We start from the raw sequence: 24,392 nt of genomic DNA on the forward strand, positions 1-24,392 counted from the left end.
ATTTAAAAGTTCTGCACTTACATTGTGACCAGTTGCTTTTACACTTGGAAAATAAGTGCAGCGCTATCAAATCTTTGTCGATTCAATCATGATATAATTTATGTGCGTCGCTATTGATTTTCAATCGTTCAGTGCATAGTTTTTATTATGGCGAATAATAACACGATTTACACGTGAAATTAGCTCCAAAATGTAAATAAATCCAAATTTCGCATAGTCTACGCGATCAAGCAGATTTTATTGATCTTAATATCGATTTTAACACTTGACTTTAGATAACTTTAGCTGTCCATATAGCACGTCGTCACTGGGCTCTGAAAACTTCCCGTCGCAGCTGCATCCGGCAGCTCCCAAAACATTCACGAGCTCGTCCTTGGTGACGGTGGAGAAGTGGTCGATAAAATGCGATTCTATAGAAAATACAAAAGGGATGCATGAAGTTTGAGAAAGTTTGTAAAGTCTGAATAATAAGTTGACTTACCTTCGAAAGCAGCAGCGAATCGATCCACGGAGCACCGGAAAAATAAATTTTCTACGACAAAATGTATGCCTTCTGCACGCGCCATGTTCGTTTCATGTTTGTTATTCTTGTGCTTGGTTTTTATGTTGAAACGGTTGCTTTTTATGTTGCTACACTTCACATATATTACAGGATGAATGAAATATAATTGTGTAACTTTTAATTTTCATAAGTTGCACATAAAATGATTTTTTTCTCTCTCGTTCGTGATATATGTGCTTTCTGCACTTAGATTCTATCAGTAAATTAATTTGAGTGTACAGAACCGATGATTAGCAATCACCAAATTTACAGGGTTGTTGTCCGGCATTCTTACAACATGGCCTGCCCACCGTATCCCTCTAGTTTTAACCACTTTCAAGACGTTAGATTCACCGTAGAGTGCAGCGAACTCATGAATTATCCTTCGCAGTAACACCATAGATAGAATACACACCGTTCTCGTTCACGCCACCAAACATCGTCCTAAGCAGGCGTCGCTCGGAAACTCCAAGTGCTTGCAGGTCCTCCTCGAGCATGGTCCATGTCTCGTATTTGTATTCGTTTTGTACATGGTATATTTAGTGCGACTTCCACTGATGATGTGCCTTCGTATTTGACGGCATGCGTTATTGACAGCCAGAGGAAGCTACTAGCATAGAGAAGCAGACGTCACACTCTCATTGCATTGCTTTCCATCGATCATCTTTTTAATGGTTGATTCAAATATTCAGTAGTTGGTCGATCGACCACTCGCGGCGCTGGTATCTTTTTTGCTCATTTGACGTTTGTTCACTACCGCCATCTAGTGGCGGCCCGGCCAAACACAGTATGTGTAGCATGGGGAGATTACGTTTTCGTGACGATGTTTTTCAATGAAATTTGTTCGAAGTGTTACGTCTGTTTCTCTGTGCTATTAGCAAAAGGAACCTATTACTATTTCATTACCTGTTACATCCATCCGTCTCCAGATGTCAAAAATGAAGGATAACGCGCCTCTGGAGTTGACCAGCTGATACCTGATACAAGCAAAACTTATCCACATACATATAAACAGACGTCTCACTCTACTCACTTCCCATCGTTGCCCTTTTTAACAAGTAATTCGAATATTCTGTAGTACGCAAACCGCTCGTTTGCATGACGATAACACAGCTCGACAAAATTTTACAAAATTTGGTGTTATGGGATAAGAAAAAAAAACAGGGGTTTGGGACCCTAGAAGTGTCATAGTAAAAGAATTTTTGAAAAATATTGGACCTTCACAGTTTAAAACCGAAGTTTGTATCGAGAACTTGGGGTGTTCAATTGATATGTGCAATAGAACATGCTGTGCATATTTTTAGGCGTTTTCGGTATTTGAGTTAGTTTAGTTATTGTCTAACGCCTAAATATATGCACAGCGCGTTCTAATCCACATATCAATTGAACACCCCAAATTCTCCATACAAACTTTGGTTTTGAACTGTGAAGGCCCGGTCCATTATTTTTCAAAAATTCTTTCACTATGACACTTCTAGGGTCCCAAACCCCTGTTATTTTTTTTTCTCATCCCATAACAAAATTTAGTGTTGAACGGTGTAATTTTAATCGCATTTTGTTGCAAGTGATACGTCTGTATGTCTGTGACTTATCTATCTTTAAACAAATTAAAATATTTCGGATTCGAATTGATGATAATATAGCGTTATTTTCGATTTTTAAACACTTTTATTTCAGAGGAAATTGTCGTTTGGGAGATGTTCTAGAGAAACTGTATGTTTAGACTAATGCTGCTCTACGCTGCCACGGTAATGTGCCAACATTCGAATTGACGTAATCCTTTAGCTTTTCTCTAACATATTTCGCATAATCAGAGCTCCTGCCTGCGCCTGCCTGAAAAAACGTATGAAAAAGTGAATCCGCTGCCACGCGTTTACGCCACTCTCCTTCTATCATTTCTCCATCTTCGTTTATTCTGTCCAGGTATCCTGGAGGGCAGTATGTAACAGAGTTTTGATCAACGAGGAAGTTATGGAGCATACAGCAAGCAGCGGCGATTACTTTTTGTGCTCTGTTCGGGTTGCAATAAAGGGTTTTTTTTAGGCATGCCCATTTTAAACAGAGCAGTCCGAAAGCGTTCTCAATGCAACGCCTAGCGCGGCTCAAGCGGTAATTAAATATGAGCTCCTCTGACGTAAGATTTTTTTTGCTGTATGGTTTCATTATTCGCTTGTTCAGCGGGAAAGCATCATCTGCCACGAAGAAGAATGGTAAGTTTGAACCATTTATCGTTGCGTTGCTCGGGAATTCCAGGCGATCGTGTAATACGTCGCTGCCGAGCTTTGAGTTGCGAAAAATATTGCAATCGCCTTCACTTCCGTACGCTCCCACATCCAGGTAGGTAGGTGAATTTGTACGACGCGTCGCAAATTACCATTATAGCCAAAGAATGGAAGCCCTGAAAATTGAAAGATATAAATGGATTATGTTAAACTATTGTCTCAATCATTGATAGGCTTTTCGATTAATAAAAAAAAATCAGACCGAACGTATGGCTGAATGGGTGTCAGCATATGCTAACAACTCATATTCCAAAATGTTTGTCGGAAACATAAACAAGCACAAGAACAAGAATTCCTTCAGGGTTTCTCGGCAATTTCTTCAGGAGTTCCTAGGAAATTCCTCCGGGAGTCCCTCAGGAATTTCTGCAGAAGTTCCTCCGTATTTTTTTCCAAGTGTTCCCTGGGAATTCCACCAGGAGGACCTAGGGATATCATCGGGAAGTTCCTTGAGAATTTCTTCAGGTTCTTCGAGTTCCTCAAGAATTGCTCCAGGAGTTCCTCGGAAATCCTGCGGGAGTTCCTCGGGAATTTATTATTTATTTCTCCGGGAGTTTTTCGAGAACTCACTGATAGATGTTGCTATTTACTGATATTCACCAGATTTTTCAACCAGAACGCGATTTCCAGAAGTTGCTCGGAAATTCCTCCAGGACCTTCTAAGGAATTCATTCCTACATTCCCTGAGAATATTTCTAGGCGTTTCTTCGGAAATTTATTCAGGAATTCGTCGCAAATTTATACAGGAATTCCATGGAAATTTCTCCGAGATATTCTCGGGCATTCCTCCAGGAGTTTCTCAGTAATTCCTCGAAGAGTTTCTCGGGATTCCCTTCAGGAGTTTCCTAAGGAATTCATCCCTACATTCCTTGGAAATATCTGTAGGAGTTTCTCGGAATTTCCTTCAGGAATTCGTCGGAAATTTCTACAGGAATTTCTTGGACATTTATTCAAGAGATACTCTGGAATTGCTCCAAGAGTTTTTCGGGAATTCCTCCAGGAGTGTCTCAGGAATTCCTCTAAGAGTTTCTCGGGAATCTCTCCAGGAGTTTCTCGGGAATCCCTACAAAAGTTTCTGAGGAATTCATTCCTCCATTCCCTGGGAATATCTGGGAATATCACATAACACTAATTACCTTAGTATTATAAAAAAATGCTACCAGCATTGGGCGGAGCATTGATGGAAACCTTTCCGTCTATGGCGCCGAGGACGTTCGGGAAATTCCAACGGGAATTGAACCCGTTGCACAGTGTTCGAAATCGATGATTTTGCGATCAAAATTAAATAACTTTTTTTATGTTGCTTCTAGAGGTTTAGCGTATTCTACAAAGCTTTTCTGCATGTTAAAAGATGTCTTCTTATAAAATGTAATTAATGATTAATCCCCCTAGAAGTGAGATAATCTTTTTTTTTTCAAAATTTTTTTAGAGGTTTGACGTCTTTGGCAAAGTTGTAGCTCATAATAAGAGAAAAAACTTCGTAGAACATGTCAAAGCTCCACCTCTTATGGTTTTCGAGATATGGAGCGTTTTGTGCGAAGTGCCCCTAAAACTAGTTTTTTTTCAGTGTAGCTTTAAGGACAGACTTGTTGGGATCCCAAAATGGCCGCCACAATGGCCGACTTTGGCACCTACTCACGATTTCGAGCACACAAACCTCTTTGTAAACAAAACCAGCGCACCTGATTTTCTTATTTTAAGCTTATTACAAGTGAGCAAGATCAGAATAATGAAATGCACTGTTGTTTGAAGCTTGCTTCGTGAGATTTGTGCGTTTGAATTTCTAATGCACTGTTGAAGCGGGATTTCAAGATGTTTGTCCTTAACAGATAAAATCCTACAGTGTGACTTTCTACAAACTTGTTCAGGACGTCAAAATATACATTTCTTCCGAAGATGTTAAGTCATTAAATCTTAAAACAAAAAAGTTATAGGCTATTTTATCATATTTTAAGGTGTACTTTCTGTCGGAACCCGTGGCGCAGTGGTCCACACGTTCGCTTCATAAGCGGATGGTCATGGGTTCGAACCCAGCCCTGACACTTGCAATTCTTCGTCAGTTGCTCTTCCCCCCGAGAGCCGCTGGCACCTGACCCTCTTCGGAGCATATAGCTCTAACGGACCCGGAATTTGGATATCGGAGAACCGCAACTTATAATGGACCCCCAATCGGACTGGAAAAGGAACAGCAGCCACACATCAGCATCATCGTGCTCATCATTTTACCATGGACAGAGTAGAGTGAAAGAAGCACAAATGCAACCAGTTCAATAAAGTAGAATAGAATAGAATACATTTAGGCGCTGTACAAAGTGGAAGTGCAGCGTTCAATTGGAATCGCTCACGTAGTACCCTAGTGGACAAAAGAGCTGTAAATTAGGTTAAGTGATTAAGAATAAAAAAAAGGTGTACTTTCACCTAAAGTCACTATTTCCAGCGAAAAATGGCGCAGATGGCTCAGTTGGTAGGTGAAAGATTAGACTTTTTACTATCTCTTGAGGGTGGAAACCCTCGTGGGCAATAGTGGGAAAGGTGCTTTAAATACAAGGCAAAAACTTGATATTTTGCCTGTAATACAAAAAAAATAAAAAAAAAAATAATTAAGATGCAGGCAGTAATTTTTAATGCACTGTGTTGCTTCCGGCAAAATCTTTACAACGTTTTTGCAGAAAACAGTGAGTTTTTATCAGAGCGTTAATGATTAGTCATAAATTTAATCATGATTAAGGATTAGTGATTAAGATTAATCAAAATCATAAATCATAATCACAAAAAAATCTCATTTAATCATTAATCATTAATCTTAATCACATTTTTTTTGTAATCTAATCATTAATCAGTAATCATAATCATAAGAAAAAATATTAATCAATCATTAATCATTCATCACCAAAAATGATTCATCATATAAAATATATGATCCTAATTAAATTGGTTTAAATGCTTTTCTAAATAATATAATTTGTGATTTTTTTTTCAAAAATCTTCCGGACACAGTTACCTTTTACTTTTGAAACTTCAAAACCATGTTAATCAATAAATATATTTTAATCATTTCCAGTTTTTTGTGATTGATTAATCATGCTTAATCATGATTTTTTAATCAATGAGCCATTTTTAATCATTAATCATAATCAATAATCACGGATAAAACCAATTTTATTCATTAATCATAATCTTTAATCATCCTAAAAATCAAATTAATCATTAATCATAATCAATGATCACCAAAATTGGAATTTTAATCATCAATGATTAATCATGATTAAAATTTTTGTTAGAGCGTTAGAGAGCGTTCATTCTGGTTTTTATCAGTAAAAACTGAAAAATCAGTAGAAAATATTGTTATAATCCGAGAGTTATAACTAAAGCTTTGAAATGTTTGAATTTCTTCATTCTTATGACAACATATGCTCAAACGAAATGAAGAAATTCAAAATTTTTTTTTAGAACTAGCTTTAGTTATAATTCTTGGATTATAACAATATTTTCTACTGATTTTTCAATTTTTCCTGATAAAAACTCACTCTTTTCTGCAAAAACGTTGTAAAGATTCTGTCGGAAGCAACACAGTGCATTAAAAATTACTGCGGGCATCTTGTTATTATTATTATTTTTTTTTTATTTTTTTTCTTGTATTACAGGCAAAATAATAAGTTTTTGCCTTGTATTTGAAACACCTTTCCCACTATTGCCCACGAGGGTTTCCACCCTCAAGAGATAGTAAAAAGTCTAATCTTTCACCTACCGACTGAGCCATCTGCGCCATTTTGCGCCGGAAATAGTTACTTTAGGTGAAAGTACACCTTAAAATATGATAAATTTGCCTATAACTTTTTTGTTTTGAGATATAATGACTTAAAATATCTTCGGAAGAAATGTGTATTTTGACGTCTTGAACAAGTTTGTAGAAGGTCACAAAACTGTAGGATTTTATCTGTTAAAGCTACACTGAAAAAACTGGTTTTAGGGGTGCTTCGCATAAAACGCTCCATATCTCGAAAACCGTAAGAGGTGGAGCTTTGGCATGTTTTACGAAGTTTTTTTTTTCTTATCATAAGCTACAACTTTGCCGAAGACGTCAAACTTCTAAAAAAAAATTTTGAAAAAAAAAATTATCTCACTTCTAGGGGGATTAATCATTAATTACATTTTCTCAGAAGACGCCTTTTAACATGCACAAAAACTTTGTAGAACACGCCAAACCTCTAGAACCAACCTAAAAAAGTTATTTAATTTTGATCGCAAAATCATCGATTTCGAACACTGTGCGTTGGATATTTCCACGAATATCCACCTTTGATGGTGCTGCCATAGACGGAATCAACGCTCGACAAATGGCGTCGCTCGCATACTTCGTCCATGATTTTTCCAACGTGCTGTTTGCCAACTCTGTAACACGAAGCTACATGTCTTGTCAGGCCACCGGAAGCAAGATATCTGAAAAAAAAGAAGAAAAAAATATAAATGAATGCAGAATTCCTCCCATTCCTCCCATGATTACAGATACTTCTACAAGGATGCATCGACAAATTCCTCCTGGAATTTGTCCATAGCTTACTTCAGTGATTCCATCATGGTTTGCTCCAGAGAATTTTTCAAGAATTCTTCTATGGGTTTCACCAGACATTACTCCGGGAATTTCTCCTTGGATATCTATAGAGGTTCCTCTAGTGATTGTTCCAGTGCTTTTTTCGAGCATTCCTCCAGGAATTTATCTAGGGATTCCCAAAGGAATGTCAACAGACATTCTGTCAGGTATTTTTGCAAGTGTTGCTTCAGAGATTTCTTCAGGGATTACTCCATATACAGGGTGCGGCAGGAAAAAATGCGAAAAGTTCAAGGCACTATTACACGCAAAATATGGGATATATATGACTTTTTTTTCATGACAGTGTATCAGTCAATGTCTATATTCTAGCACTGAAAAATAAAAATGAACATATTTGATGTTTAACATGTGATAATGTAGGCCTAATAAGCGGATATCAATAAACTGCGCGCCCAATGGTCATTAAGCAAAATGACTATAACAGTAACAAAATTAGCTCAAATTCGATGAACAACCAGACCACACTGATCCAGAGCCATGTAGTTTCACATACCAGATGAAATAAGTACATATATTTGATGATATTGTAGAGAAAATCAAAAATTTTGTTTTATCAGATGCGAAATTTAGCGACCTGTGCGATTTTCTGCGGTTTGAAAATTCTGGTTGTCTTCATCTTTAGGCGCCGCCCTGTAAAGGTTAGTGACCAAAATGGGAAATTTTTTAAATAACTTTTCAGAAAACTAGCCTATTATAGATCATGGAACGTTGAAACATAGATTGGTTAATGTCGAATGGACGAAAATGAGGTTTGAAGTTGAAAAACACTTTCGCATTTTTTCCTGCCGCATACTGTATTCCTTCAATAATTTCACTAGAGATTGCTCCAATAATTCAATGTGAAAAAAATCCAAGTATTTCAGCAGGAATATCTTCCAGAAACCCATACAGGAAATTTTACCAAAGATTCGATCAATCGATCAAAAAACGATCAAATCTGACTATATATGTCAATGGTTGCTCCTCCGTGATTGATCTGAGCTGGTACCAATTGCACTGAGATCCAAATGAATAAGGGCTGGGACACTCCACTTATTCTCAAAGTGCAATTTTAGCAGCTCATACATTTTGGATCAATAACGGCGCCGGCCACGTCCCTATATTATAGTCAGTTGGGAAGGGAAAGGAATGTTAGAGTGTGCTGGTTGTTGCTACTAAAGACCGAGATCACCTCTTCATCCCCACAACCAGCACGGACTGGGGTATTTGTTGGACGGAAAGGATGGGAGATCTGGGAGTCACCGTTGGGTCGGTGATGCGATCCATGGATAGGGGGTTATTTTGAGTGTTCGTAAGGTGATAGATTGTGTGGTAAATAAGGTGAATAAGATCAAGCGGTACAGCACGCTTTGGTTGCATAACTTGTACTGCCGTTCTACGCATAGTAGTCCCATGTTATATGGGATTACCATATAACATGGGACAATTATGCGTAGGACGGCAATGTAGGCGTTATATACACTGTGCTGTGAGTGGAAGTTGGAAGGGAGGGAAACGACTTTTATTCCAATTCGTTCATGGTTCTAGCGATGGCTATGAACATATGAATACATGAGTTGTATATGTAGAGAAGATTGAGAGAAAGTGGATAGAAAGATACAAAGTAGGATCACAGACAAACAGACGTAACACTTGCGAAATTTCCATCGACCACGCTTTTAACGATCATTTTAAATTTTCATAATTGTGGCCTTCACAACCAGAGGCGCGCGCATCGTTTTTCTATGCGTTTGACGTTTCACACTAGCACCTTCAGTTGACGATATTGCACAACACAGTGATTCGTGCAACTTTCCCACCAGGTGATGGTAGTGTGAACTGGGCGATGGATTTCCATGAAAATCGTTCAAGGTGTTACGTCTGTTTGTCTGTGGTAGGATGAAAGGGATTGAACCCATGACCACAGACAAACAGACGTAACACTTGCGAAATTTCCATCGACCACGCTTTTAACGATCATTTTAAATTTTCATAGTTGTGGCTTTCACAACCAGAGGCGCGCGCATCGTTTTTCTATGCGTTTGACGTTTCACACTAGCGCCTTCTGTTGACGATATTGCACAACACAGTGATTCGTGCAACTTTTCCACCAGGTGATGGTAGTGTGAACTGGGCGATGGATTTCCATGAAAATCGCTCGAGGTGTTACGTCTGTTTGTCTGTGCCATGACCTTGTGCATACGAGTCAGAAGCGGTAGCCACTAGATCACCAAGCCCGTCACAGGAAATTTTACCAAAGATTAGTTAAAAATAATCCAGGAGTTCTTTGAAACATTATGCAAAACACTCTTTTGGGAGTCCATCCAAATCCAAATCCAAATCCAGGACATTTCTTTGGAAATTCCTCCAGGTTTTCCTTCAGGAATTCCTCCAGAGATTCGCCCGGGAATTTCTTCTGTGTTTCTTTCAGGAACAATTTCAAGGATAATTCCTCTAAGGATTCCCCCAGGAACACTTTTTAGAATTACTTCAGGAACTCCTTGAATTCTTTCAGGAGCTCCTCCAGAATTTAATCTAGTACTTCCTTAAGGGACTGCTTAGGAAATGCCTCTAGGAATGCCTCTAGGAACTGCTTGTTGGACTACTCCTGGGATTCCTCCGAGAACTTCTTCAGAGATTTCTCCAGGAATTCTTCTAGACACTTCTCCATGTGTGTTTCTAGAGATTCCTCCGTTAATCCCTACAGGTATTCCTCTAGAATTCCTCCAAGAATTTCTGCAGGGCATTACTCGGGAATTCCTTCTGTAATTCTTTCTGGAACAACTTATTTTAAAATTTCTCCAAAGAGCCTCCCAGGAACTATTCTTAGCATTCCTTCAGGAATTCCTCCTTGTATACTTTAAGGAACACCTTCAGGAATTAATTCAATACTTCCTTCAGGATCTTTTCAGTGATTCCCTTAGGAATTCCTTTTGAAATTGCTTCCGGGATTCCTTCTGGAGTTTCTTCAGGAACTCTTCTAAGGATTTTTATAATTTATAATTCAGGAATTATTCCTGGTATTACTCGGATCGTAGTAAGCCTTGCTCGCGAGTGGACGTGTTTTCGTGACAGCAGAATTTTCCTCCGCTTGTTTTCGCGAAAATCTATTAGTTAAAACTATTTGAAGTTAAAAAAAAGTACAAATATAATCTGAAATGATTCCGAAACTATTGTGTTATGGGAGTGGTTAACGATGTGACTACAGATAAAATCGAAGAAGAAAAGTCATTTTGTTCGAAGTGTCCCATTTCTAGGGGTAGTGTGTTTGAATTTGAATCGTGCAGCGCACAGCCGGGAAAAGCGTTTTGAAGTTATAAAAGCGGCGTGTTTTTGAAATGTTAGAATTATAATAGGGTAATGGTTCCCTTATTAAGCATGTGGCTCCCATTTTCATCCTACGAAAAACAAAGGAATGAAGCACTGTTTGTTTTGTTTCTTATTTTTGTATTTTTTGTTAGAAGTGAGCACGCATGAAAACAAAAAGAACGGAATCAATCGGTGCCGTAATCGCTTGTTTTCGAATAGGATGAAATTGGGAGCGTGAGATTACTGATGGAACACAAACCCTATTTGTGTCCAAGAAGCTGTCGTGAATCCAAAAAGCGGAGGAAACACTCAACAGATCCGGCAGCACATCAAAGGATTGCATACGTTGCATTCCACATGGGTGAGATCTTTCCAATATGAAACATTTGATATTCACCACATTACCAATTAAATTTGAATCTGGAGCGTTTGGTACGGTATGTCCACGCATCCTTCCACCCCTGTAGATTCGAGAATTGCTTTGACGAATGAAGTAGCCATTCAAGGCGTAACCTTCTAATGTCCACGCATTTCAAAGAATCATCTCTGCGGCAAATGCAATGCAGTAGGCCTGGCCGCTTTGACGCTTGTGTCATATTTTTGATATGCCGCATGCATCAATACTGACAAGAAAAATAATTGGGCGTAATCTAACCCTATTATTTTCCAGGATGCTTTCTCGTACTGGCTGCGTTTGAATTAGATTAGATTAGATTAGATTAGATTATTCCTGGTATTACTCTACGAATTCCTTGAAAGATTCATCCACTAATTTCTTCGGGAATTCCTCTCGGATTTTTTCCAGGGATTTCTCTAATAATTCCTCGAGGAATTCATCTAGAGATTCCTCCAGATATTCCGCCACAAATTCCTCTAGAGATTTCTTCAGGAGTTCCTCTGAAGATTCCTTTAGTAATTCCTACAGGCATTCCTCTAGTACATCTTCCAGGGCTCCTTCCAAAAAATCTTACAAGATTTTTTTAGAGATTCCTCCAAGAAATCCATGGTTTCCTCAGTGTATTCTTTCAGGACTTTCTTTAGAGATTCCTCCAGTAATTGCTTCCGGGATTCTTCCAAGAATTCCACTAGGAATTCCACCAAAAGAAATTTATCCAGGAAATCTTCAAGGGATTTTTTCCAGAGACTAATACAGGAATTCCTCCAAAAATTTTTCCAAACATTACTCCAGGGAATCCTTCAAGAATTACACCAGGAATTATCCTAGGCATTCTCCCAGGAAATTTTCCTGGCATTCTTCCAGGGATTCCTCCTTGGATTCATGCAGAGATTCCTCCAGGAATTGCATCAGGGACTTCTCCAGGAGTTTCTCCTGGGATACCTCCAGAAATCCATGCAGGCAATCCTCCAGAATTTCATCCAGGGATTTATCCAGGAATTTCACAGGAATTAATCAAGGAATAATATCATAAATTATGTCAGCAATTCAACCAGGATTTCTCCAGGAAATTCGTCAAATTTTCATCCAGGATTATCTCTAGGAATACCTTCTAGATTTTTTAGGGATTCCTTCAAGAATTCTTCCAGATTTTTCTCCAGGGATTGCTGGAGTAATTCCTCTAGTAATTCCGCTGAAAATCTTCAAGGAACTTCTTCAGTGATTTTTCCAGGGATTTCTCCACGAATTTCTCCAAGAATTCCCCCACGCATTCCTTCAGAAATTCCTTCGAGCATTTCTCTTCAGGTGGTCCAAAATAGAAGCTAGAGATCCTTCAAGAGTTTTGTAACTTCTTGTATTTACTACCAAAATTTTGAGTTCTCTTTGAATATGTTCGACAGAAAACATATTGCTTAAGTAATGCCTACACGGATAATTTATCCGTGTTTTATAGCAAAATAATATTTTTTTCGCTAAAGTGTTCACTCACTTCCTTAGGCGGTCCAAAATACCTCCCTTACCCTATCCTTTGGAGTTTACTCTACAACTGACAACACCCAAATTCCCGTGACACCTAGGCCTGAGAGATCGTAGAGCCACAGACAAACAGACGTAACACCTTGAACGATTTTCATGGAAATCCATCACCCAGTTCACCTGGTGGAAAAGTTGCACGAATCACTGCGTTGTGCAATATCGTCAAATTGGGAGAATTGATCGGAAAAAGCAGGTAATCGAAAAAAAATCGTACCATTTTTCCTACGGAACGCTGTTTGTGCGCAGATAGTATTAAGTGTAATTAAACTGAAAAGATTACCTCGCAATATCGAATGTCATTTCGATGATGGGAAATGGAAAATTCGGCAGTATCGACGGTAGCAGACAACGGATTTTTTGAAAGCGGAAACCTCGGGAGAACGCAGCTAAAGCAAACTGATCAACAGAAGGTTGGGCTGGAAAGTGAAAAATTTTCGGTGAAACCTTGTTTCCCGCCAACAAACTTGTTGGTAAACAAATATGACGTTTCTTTCGTCGACTACCTTCTTATTCCTCTTACTCTGCTCGAGAGTAAGATCGACTACCAAAAATTAATTTGGCAATTAGAGGGATTTTTTTCTTGACTGCTTTCCGTCCCAGATGCGTACTGAACTCAACTTTCAATGAAGGTTATTGTTTGTTTGTAACGCTAACAACATATCGTCACACAGCAGCTGTCAAAATAAGACATAGTCTTTTTCATACAGAGCCTCAGAAATGTACTCATAACTAGAAATGGGCGAACCGTTCGCGAACGGTTCAAAAGAACTAGTTCTTTGGAAAGAATGGCTGAGCTGTCGTTCGTTTGAAAAGAACGGTAGTTCTCCGTTCTCTCAAAATCGGGAAAACTGAATGTCCCACAGAACCGTTTATTCTTCTTTGCCAAAGAACGAAGATTGGTCTCTGAGAGACAGTTCTCCAATGACATACAGCCGGTCAAAGAACGACATTTGAGAAATGACTGGTGAATGCACAAGATCACAAATGTTATATGTTTGCGGAGTTGGGTTTACAAAATATAAAATGGTTCCTGTGATTACGCAATTAAAATAACACGTAAAATAACGACTTGGCTAGTAGATCTTTAGATTAACATTAGATTGAGCAAACAACGAAAAAACCTACTGAACGGTAGAACGGTTCACGAGAACTAGTTCTTTCTAAAGAACTGTTCAAATGAGAACGACTCTTTTAAAAGAACTGTTTTGCCCATCGCTACTCATAACACTAGTTTACAGCATTTTTGAACTTGGTAAGCTGATGATCGTTTTTGGCGTAGAATCATGCCCTGAGTTCGAAAACGCGAAGGAAAAAAATTACTGTAGAGCGGAAATTTTTTCGACTTTCCATACAAGGCTAATGATTTGAAAACGATTTTTGTTCTATTTTTAAGCAAAGTCGCTCACTTCACACATCTCATTCTCCGTAATTAATGATCCGATTGAGCTGAATTTTTTACTGTATCTCGCCTACATATGATATGTCAAATAATCGTTGAGAAAGAATTTTTAAATTGTTTTTTTCTCATTGAAAAAAATACATTTCTTCATATATTTTTGTAAATTTTCAAAAAATTAAGGAGATCGTCCCCAAATCTCGTCAATATCTTGAATTTCATCAATCTGACGCAAAACCTGCATTCAGATGATCGAATGGTATTATATTCAGCTTTTATTTTATGGAAAAAGATTTGAAATTGGTTGAACAAAACGCAATATATTTGAATTTTAGTAAATTCCATATTTTAAAAAGTTGTAAAACTCAATATTGAGTCAAAACTCAAAAACTGTTCTACTTTAAATTTTTTGATGCACGGTTTCGAAATCAGCGCTAAATTATGCTTCAAAAATTTTGGTCGTTGACAGAAGTTCACGACTTTCGTTTTATTTTGTAAACTAGTGTAATTAACGGTACAGTCCTTACTCTACCGGTTTTCAGCAAAGTCGAATGCTTTGATTTAGAAGCAATAGTCCTTAATAATATTGAACCTTCATAGTATTTATTAGTGTGTTAGACTGCATTGAAGAACCCCTCGGCGATGCATCGCCCATGAGTAACCCAAAGGAAGGAGTGCACTCGACCGTACCTCAGCTCGAAATAAATCGGCAAAGGGCTTGGACGGGGTCGATATCCTATTTCATGTTTTTCCCTGATAAATATATGTTAATGTAGTAATTAGTTGTAATAAATGTAGTCTGTTGTTAAATAAACTGTGTTGTTATGTGAAGTAATGTGCGGAGTTTGATAACAAAACCCGAAGAAGTTCCCATCCAAATTGTCCTGGAAGGCCATCCAACTCAAAATACAGTCCACGTCGGAAGGATCAGTCACAAAACAGCATTTAAGACTGCGTAATTATTTCGATTGTTTACTACAATTAAAAATCTTTGTATTGAATAGGTTAAAAAATGAAAAACAGAGTAAAACGATTTATTTTTAAAATTTTGCATGTAAAACTCCCAAAAAATAAATAAAAGTTGCATTAACTAAACTACAAACATGGTGCATCATTTTTAACTTTTTGTGAAAATAGGTACCGTAATCCAGGGTCAAATTGATCACTTTAAAACAACTTTTGCAGATAACATCAGTGCCTGGTCAAATATTGCCAAAGGAATTTCTTTAAAACCAGTACCCAGTGGATCTCCATGGAATCATGCGACAGAAATTTGTTCAACAAATTTAAACTTTAAGTTAAATAACTTCAAATATCAAAATATTGGAAATGCCACTTTGGGGCGAAATTGATCAGTATACAATCAAGCATCGGTTGGAAAGGAAAATTTCCTTCACCGCTTAATTTTGCTCTTCTAAAACCGAATAACGCGTCTAAATTCTTACAACTAGTGAGTTTAATACTTGAAATGCAAAATTAAATTTCGAAATTTCCCCTTAAATGCCTAAAGGTAGGCAATTTCATTTGAAATAAGTGATTTCTACTACAATAAATGACTATTTCTTCATAAAATGAACTTTTTATAACAATTTCATGTTCTGATTAGCTGCATAACATCCCAACCAAGGCTCCACAAAAATGTTAAAACAGAGAATTCACGGGAAGTCCTATTACCAATTGATTGTTTAGTAACAATGATTTCAGCTAAATGAGGAAAACATTGCAAATTCCTTAAAAAAATATGGCAAAACTTACTTATTTCTTAAAAAAATTAAAGTCTACACTCATCTTAAGACATCTACGAATCAGATGACGTAAAAAGTTTAAGATCATTACAACGCTTAAGAGTTCCTAGTCTGGAATTACAATATAGTACCCGAGTGATCAATTTCACCCCGCTGATCAACTTGACCCCGGTTTACGGTACACTGAAGCCCTCGGCACTTTTTGAGCTTTCAAAAGTACAGATCAAGCAGTTCTAGATTGAGTTTAAATATAAGGGCGAAAGTAACATGAGAGAGTTCTCTTCATCGACTCTCCCTTCTTCAAATTAAAGTGACAAGATGCAAGAATGGTTGCACTTTTTGGTCATAAATCGCTAGGTTGCGATGCAATCTAGCGTCTAAGTGTAAAAAAGTTTGATTGAAATTGCATCTTGTCACTTTAATTTGCAGAAGAGAGAGTCGATGAAGAGAACTCTCTCATGTTACTTTCGCCCTTATTTAAACTCAATCTAGAATTATTCTTAAAATTTGAGTGTTTGGTGATCATAACATAGCTAAATTTTTTGTTTTATTTTTTTTTCTTTAATTCGCTGTAACTTAAGTATGGTTAGATGCATTGAAACCTGTACGTAGAATAAAATTTTGATATAAAAAAAAATCCCGAAAATTGTTCCTTATGCTCACATCGATGAAAAATAAAAATTCGAGAAAAAATAAATAAATGCATCCAACCATCCTGAACTACTGGCAAATTTTTATGCTGGAAATCAGCTTTCAACAGAGCCAAAACCGTTTTCGAGTTATTAGGTTTTTAAGAAAATTAGGCATTTTTCATACGTTTTATTCAAAAGTTAGGTGAGGAATAATGGTTATGTGTTGATGCAAAAGTAAATGATTCATGAAATCAGTGTATAAACAAAAAATCATTCAAATTGGATATATATAGAATCAAAAATGGTATTTTCTGGAAATGTTCTATAGTAAAATAGAAAATCGTTTGCAGTAAAATGAAATTTTGTTGCATTTACATTTTATTTTTCTGCGCGTGAAAAAGAACGAATGGAGTTTAATTGGTAGAATGATAATAAATTAGAGAAATAAAAAACAAATTGAAAATTTATCAACAATCGTGATAGTTATCGCCAGTACACTCAACCGCATAAGTCGCAAAACACAACAACTGTTAGAATGCAATCAAGAGAGCATCTGCTGTGGCAATCCATTTTAAATTTTTGGTGGAGCTAAAACGCCACCCCTGCTGTCTAAGCTGAAACCGCACTCTGACATAGGCAATCTAAAACAAAACAGCCTAGCGATAGAACACCGGTAGAGTTAATTAATTTTCTCGACTTTTAATTAATTGCTTTCGTCGGAATAAATAATTCATCACGAGCGATCATTTGCGGTTTACGTCTCGTGCCGCAGACCTCGGCACTAGAAACCAATCTCGAAAAAAGGGACGTCATTTGGTCGTTGTTCCGTTTGGTTTGTCCCTTTGCGTTTGAACAAGGCATCAGGAACATTCCAAAGTGGAAAAAAATCAAAAAGGACAATGAATCTGTTAGTTCATCGAGCTCTCCAACTTCGGACCAGGGATACCATAAAAAAAATCTACAAACGCTGCCAACATGCCAACCAGTCATTTAAATAGGAAAATTGCTCCAATGAAGAGAAACATTTTTGTTTTTTGATGTTATGCTAATTGCATGCTTATTTGAATCTTTCGCAGCATTTCCCCCCTTTCCTATTCGACTGCTGCCGTAGTGATTATCTGTGTGGTATTTGCCATGCAGCAGCGCGAGTGTTCTGATGATTTTCTTGCGAACAAGTTTTCCACCAGAGGAAAAAAACAGTTGCAAAAGCAGAAATGAAGGCTTTTATCTATGTAATCAAACTTCAAAAGAAAAGTTGATTATTTTGCGGATTTTTCTCTGTTCCACAAAGCTTCTACCGGGGGCACAAGCACCACCACCAGCCTAACCAACAGGCAACCGCAAGAGCTAATATAAACCCGGCGAGAGATGAAGATTAACAAACAAGGCACAAATCCAACGAGCCAATCATCGTCGGCTCCGTCTCATCATTGGGCTCATCATCCTTTTTTGTATTGTGACTGCGCCATCGCGCGAATAAATAGCGTGTCTCATTAGCTACTCCTTGCATCAACAGTGGCGCAGGTTTGCGGCCTTGAGATACGAATGGTTACTTTGTAGTTTGAGCTTTGGTGGTGCTCAATCCAAGGACAGCTCAATCAGTACATTTAGATATGCATAGGGTGCGGGACCTTAAGGAAGGAGGTCATATTTTGGTCATGTCCCGGAAATAACTCAGTCAATTTTATTTTAATTGATTTGAGGAACCATCCTGGACAGCCTGCTGATCGTCGAACCATTTTAATCGATGGTTGGTCGTTGAAAGGTACGCCCTATTCCACCTATCGAACATTTCGTCAGCAAGACACTACTGCTACCGTTCGTAATGATTCCGCAGAGCTCCACCGCGACTCCCACCGCTCAACTATACACTTACTTCATCTACACCAGACACCGTTTGGCTCAGAATCAGTAATTCGGGTTCACTCGTATCCTGCAGTAGATAGGTTACTCCAGCTTTTCATGAATTACACCGGACCCAATCGATGCCCACGATGATAATTACCTTAAGGGTTGAACGATCCGGCAACTTGGGTCTCCAGTTAGAATAGTGGTAAGCTTTTGGATCGCCACTCCGGAGAAGGCGGATTCGGTTCCCGTTCCAGTCGGGAACTATTTGCGACTGCCCTGGGCATAGCGTATCATTGTATCTACTTGCCTCACAATATACAAATTCATGCAATTGCAGGCAAAGAAAGCCCTTCAATTAATGACTGTGGAAGTGCTAAAAGAACACTAATTTGACAGCGGGTTGACAAGATGCTGCTGTAGATCCACTGTCTCCAGATTACCACACCCAAGTAACACACTTGTCACAGAAGAAACACGGCGGAACAGGTTGTTGTACAATAAATGTACAACTCGTGCTGTAAAAATCATCATTTTACAACTCGTTACATAAAATACATAAATTTTAAATGGGACTTGATCATTACTATAGGTGAATGGTGTCAAGATATGTTTGATGCACTTCTTGCATTCTTCTAGAAGCTAGGCCGCCAAACCCACGAAAAATCTTGTGATTTCCCTATGAAAACTGGCAACTTCCGGTTTTTCTTGCTTGCAATTAAAGTTTTCTGTTTTTTTTTTTATTACCAGCCAAGTGTTTCCAACGAAATTAAGGCACACATGGAGGCGCATGGTTGTTGATCTCTACGCTGTCCATGTTATGGGTCATTCAAATATGACGACCATCGTTTTGCGGAGAGGGGGCCGCGCATCACCGATCGCCACAGCTCTCAGCTAGCACGTATGGTGAACGCAAGCCAGTGTGTGGCGCTCTGGCTGCACTCAGCAAAATTGCCTCATACTTAATGGCAAATATCCATGTGCCAAACCACATGCAAAGTATATGCAACCAATACCCGATTACGCAGGCAAATTAGCACATGAATAGTATATGCTCTAAATTGTATGAGTCGCTGCTGTATGGTGCCTCATCAAAAGTATGAGTCGCACTTATGGAAAACATTTGTTTACCCCCATTGCAAAAATCCATGTCCCGGACACATAGAAGGAATGAAGATTTTTTTCCCAGTGTGGGAGAAAAGCAATGTGTGTAACATTACACTTTGCTCTTTTGTACACAGAGGAAAATGCCATCACTGGATGGAGAAAAGGGAGTCGGAAATGCCCGAAAATTGATGGACGTAATTTTTGAATATTTTCATGAAGTGACATTAGACTGGCCCACATTTCTATGGAGAGAAATAAAAGTAGTCAAAATTTATGGGGCACCCCCTAGAATTTTGACTTTGGATGAAAAGAATAATCTGTGAAAGATACAGCTCAATCGGTTTAAAATTGAGCTGGTGCAAACGATTTCAAGTTTGTATGGGGTTTTCAGGCCAAATACATGGGAAATTGGATGACCTCCAGTCCATGGTTCAGTACGCCGGTTTATCACGCTCGATTTGGCTCAGAATGTAATAGATGGCAGGTGGTAGTCTGATGAAAAAGTTTGAAGAAGATCATACCACGGAACATCTTAATTTAGTTGCGGTTTCAGCCAACGGAAGGAGGATGAGAATCTGTACCATCCGTCAACTCTCAGTTGTTGCATTGCGGCACATGTATGCCGTTCAAAACTTGCGCGCGAAATCATAGGCAGCTATGTTTTTCTTCATTTCAATTGCACGCGCGCGTGAGCGGGTATCTAGCCAGATGAAGAATAGCATAGCTGCCTATGATTCCGCGCGCAAGTTTCGAACGGCAAACATGTGCTGCAATGCAACAACCGAGAGTAGACGATGGTACAGATCCTCATCCTCCTTCCGTTGGCTGAAATCGCAACTAAATTAAGTTTTACCATGGCATGATCTTCTACAAACTTGTTCCTTAGAGTACCAACTGTCGTCTATTACATTTTGTGCCAAATCTAGCGAGACAAACCAACGTGCTGAACGAGGGATTGGAGGTCATCCAATTTCCCATATATTTGGCCTGAAAACCCCATATAAACTTGTCGTTTGCGACAGCTCAATTTTAAACCGATTGAGTTGAATCTTTCACAGCTTATTCTTCTCACCCAAAGCCACAATTCTAGGGGGTGCCCCGTAGAACCAGATGGCCTTTTTGCACCACTTCCGTTTTACGAATCAGTTTTTAAAATCGCAAAAAATCAATGAAAATACAATAGTTCAGTGAATATTTTTGCTGAAGTGTCGAGCATATATTTTCTAGTTGCTGTTACCACTTTGAAAGCCTAAGAAATGAGGCTAATTTATATCATTGAAAACGATGAAAGTTTGAAAAATGGCATCCTACCCCACTTTCCCCTACATAAGTGTGCATTTTCTCGGTTGCCAATCCCATTGTGTTAACCAGCTAAGCATATTGTTTGTCTCACCATAAACGCAACATCAGCGATTCTAATCAATGACAACACAGTCACAGCGTAATGACACTCGCCGTTCACTTTCTCTGATAGAATGGATCAGCGGTGGAGTCGAATTGCTGTTTCTAAAAAGATATGTTTGAATACCTATATTGAAGCAATTTAGAATTATTAACTATCTACCTTTGGTCCTGTTGATGAAGCTTCACTTCCAGTACTTTGCATATCCAGATCAGGTTCCTCTTCAAGGTATTCTTCATTCGAATATTGTGGCAATAGTCCTGACGCATGTACGTACTTGCACCGGAATCTAGCAGGTCGTCAAAATTTGGCGACTCGATTTCCTCACATTCCACTTCATCGTGGCCACTGTTGATTCCCGGGTCTTTTTACCAAAACAGTCCACTTACCGCTGAAATTTGAATATCCGATGTTTTCATGGTGCAAACGAGAGGATCAAATTAATAATTTCACCAGTCGCGAATCTCGAGCTAAAAAAAAAATGATTTGTTTACGAATTTGCTGCCCGCTGTTTATAGGTGCACAGAGTGAGATAAATATGTCTATGGGCTATGCACGATTTCATTCGTTTGACAGTTAAGCAGCGCCGTGTTGTCCAGACAGCCATTGATACATGTTGATTTTAGCAAACACAATTCACCTGTCTAATGAATCAGCACCAAGTGAGCGTGTGTTATGGATCACTAAAATAACTAAAACGGCCGCTATGAAATGAATTGTTAATTGTTTATTTTACGGGGAATCAGTGCTAAATAGGCAAAAAGAATTTCCTACCGATTTTCGTAACACGTTTTCTTTAGATATTTAAAATTGATTATAAACAAAATTTTATTTAATTTGTCATTTGTTGATTTTATTTTTAGAAGTATAGCTTGTTTAACCCTAAAAAGTGCAAAACTGAAAATGTTTAACAAACACATTATTCACAGTTGGTATTTGGATAATCTGGGTTAATATGGTGAAACGGGCATGACAACCGTTCATGCGGTCATGTGTGACGTTTACGTTTGTATCGGCAGAATATATGAGCTTGATTGGTTGAGTTTTTAAACTTCAAGGTCATTTCCACTTCTAAAAAAACATTAATTTCTATGAAAATCCACAAAAAAATGGAGAAATTGAAGTTTAATAAGTACTTTCTCGATCCTTGTGGCTTTTAAAACCAGTTTCATTAAATTTTTTTGCCTGTTTTAACTTTAAAAAATATGACTTTGTAAATAACATACATGGGTTTCAAAAGTTACAGAACTCTTTAATTCAAAAAATGATATTTTTGGGGCATCAAGGCAAAATGACCAAGATATAAGTTTGTTGTTGTTCGCTGATTTAATAGATAGATGGCTCAAATGTGTTATTCAAATAAAAATCTCTTTTAGGTGGACATTTTCCGATTTTCTCCCTCGACAAATAGCATATTTTTCCAGAAATGCGATAATCTGGGGGAATATGGTAAAACGGGCATGGACATTTTTCATGCGGTCAGGTTTAACATTTTTATTTATCTCGGCAAAATATATAAGAGCTTGATTGGTCGAGTTTTTATACTTCAAGGTCGTATCCGCATCTGAACATGAATTTCTATCAAACACACAAAAAAATGCGGAATTGGGGTAAAATGAGTATGTTAACGATCCGTGCGGCCTATGAAACCAATTTTATTCCATTCTCCACACGTTTTCACATTAGATAAACATGACTCTGTAAATCACATTCGTGGTTTTCAAAAGTAACAGAACTCATCAATTCAAAAAAATGATATTTTTGGGGAATCAAGGCAAAATGGCCAAAATACCAGTTCTTTTAATTTTTATTCTGATTTATTCGATGGCTCAAATGTATACCAAGTAGAAACTCATACGGATGGACATTTACTGATTTTCTCGCTAGATAAATAGCATATCTTATCAAAAATGCGATAATCTGGAGGAATATGGTAAAACGGGCATGACAATCATTCATGCGATCAAGTTTAACATTTTCATTTATATCAGCAACATATATGAACTTGATTGGTCGAGTTTGTATACTTCAAGATCACTTCCGCTGCTGAAAATATATGAATATCTTTCAAAAAAGGCTAAAAATTGGGGAATTGGGGTAAAATAAGAATGTTAATGATCCGTGCAGCCTATGAAACCGGTTTAATTGGATTCCCCGCACATTTTTACATAAGAAAAGTATGGCTTCGTAAACCGCATTCATGGTTTTCAAAAGCTGCAGAACTCTTCAGTTCAAAAAATGATATTTTAGGGGCATCAAGGCAAAATGGCCAAAAAAGCAGTTCGTTTGATTTTTATCCCGATTTATTCGATGGCTAAAATGTATTTGTTAGGTAAAAACTCATTTTCATGGAGTTTTACTGATTTTCTCTCTAGATAAATGGCATATCTTACCAGAAATGCGATAATCTGGGGGAATATGGTAAAACGGGCATGACAATCATTCATGCGGTCAAGTTTAACATTTTTATTCATATCCGCAATATATATGAGCATGATCGGTCGAGTTTTTATACTTCAAAATCATTTCCGCTTCTAAAAATACATGAATTTATATAAAAACGGCTAAAACATTGGGGAATTGGGGTAAAATGAGCATGTTAACGACCCGTGCGGCCTATGAAACCGGTTTTATTGGATTCCCCGCACATTTTTACATTAGAAAAGTATAACTTCGTTAACCGCATTCGTGGTTTTCAAAAGTTACAGAATTCTTTGTCGGTTTTGTACCTTATTTTCCCACTGTGCATCGCTAGAAATCTGGCGCCTCTGCCAGTGAGGCCATCACAGCACTTGAAGAGGGCGGTGATAGAAGCTTTACTGGTTCTACGTATTGACAGTTTCGTCCTTCAAATCTTTGTCAGACGTACACGAGCGGGGTGGTATGACATCACATTGAGCTTGTTGACATATAATAGACTTGATTTGTCGTCAGTGATTTTGTTTTAATCGATCACAATTATATCATATGCAGATATGATAACAACTGCAGATATAATTTAGTTTTATTCAACATTTTTTTTTGTTTTAGGCAATGAAATGGAATCTAACACATAAGGGGTCATCCATTTCCATTTTTAGCGTAACGTACTTAATGGATGCTTCCTTAGGTCGAAGCCAAATAGGTAGAATAAACAAATTCAAAAACAAATTGAGTAAAATTAGTAGAATTGTTGACATTTTCTAATGATATAATTATTTAGTTCCACTTTTGCTTTCTCAACGTTCAATAACATTCATTACTTGGTCAAGGCACCATTCACCGTGGATCTAAGAGGATTCGGGGCAAATAAGGGCTGTCATTTGACTTCAGTCTTATAAACATTGTTGGTGCCGCTTTTAATTGCCTTCATTATAGGTTAAAATTAAAGCAATATCCACAGAAGTAGAAAATTTTTCACAAAATTTGGTGATATAGTACAATTAGTAAAGGGTAGTAGGGTCGCCTAATTCCGTGGTAGGTCACCATTCACCGTGGTAGTAGGGACCCATTCACCGTGTATGAGAAATTTTATTCTACTTTGTTTAAAAATGATCAAAACACCCCAGCCAAGGGAATTTTTTTCGTTTAAATTCATTTCAAGTAATAACTTGCAAGATTTTATTAGAA

The 24,392-nt window shown here is 37.8% G+C and overlaps 1 long non-coding RNA gene and 1 pseudogene across 1 annotated transcript; both read right to left on the bottom strand.

The window, feature by feature from the left end:
- Positions 1-219: 219 nt before the first annotated feature.
- On the bottom strand, positions 220-683 carry LOC134285995 (uncharacterized). Its single transcript, XR_009996832.1, has 2 exons — positions 482-683; positions 220-410 (listed from the first exon to the last, which is right to left on the bottom strand). It is a non-coding gene; the product is annotated as an uncharacterized LOC134285995 (long non-coding RNA).
- A 1,668-nt stretch (positions 684-2,351) lies between these two features.
- On the bottom strand, positions 2,352-18,307 carry LOC134289756 (putative nuclease HARBI1; annotated as a pseudogene).
- Positions 18,308-24,392: the final 6,085 nt, after the last annotated feature.

The sequence above is a fragment of the Aedes albopictus genome, chromosome 1, assembly GCF_035046485.1.
Source record: "Aedes albopictus strain Foshan chromosome 1, AalbF5, whole genome shotgun sequence".
Classification (NCBI taxonomy): Eukaryota; Metazoa; Arthropoda; class Insecta; order Diptera; family Culicidae; genus Aedes; species Aedes albopictus.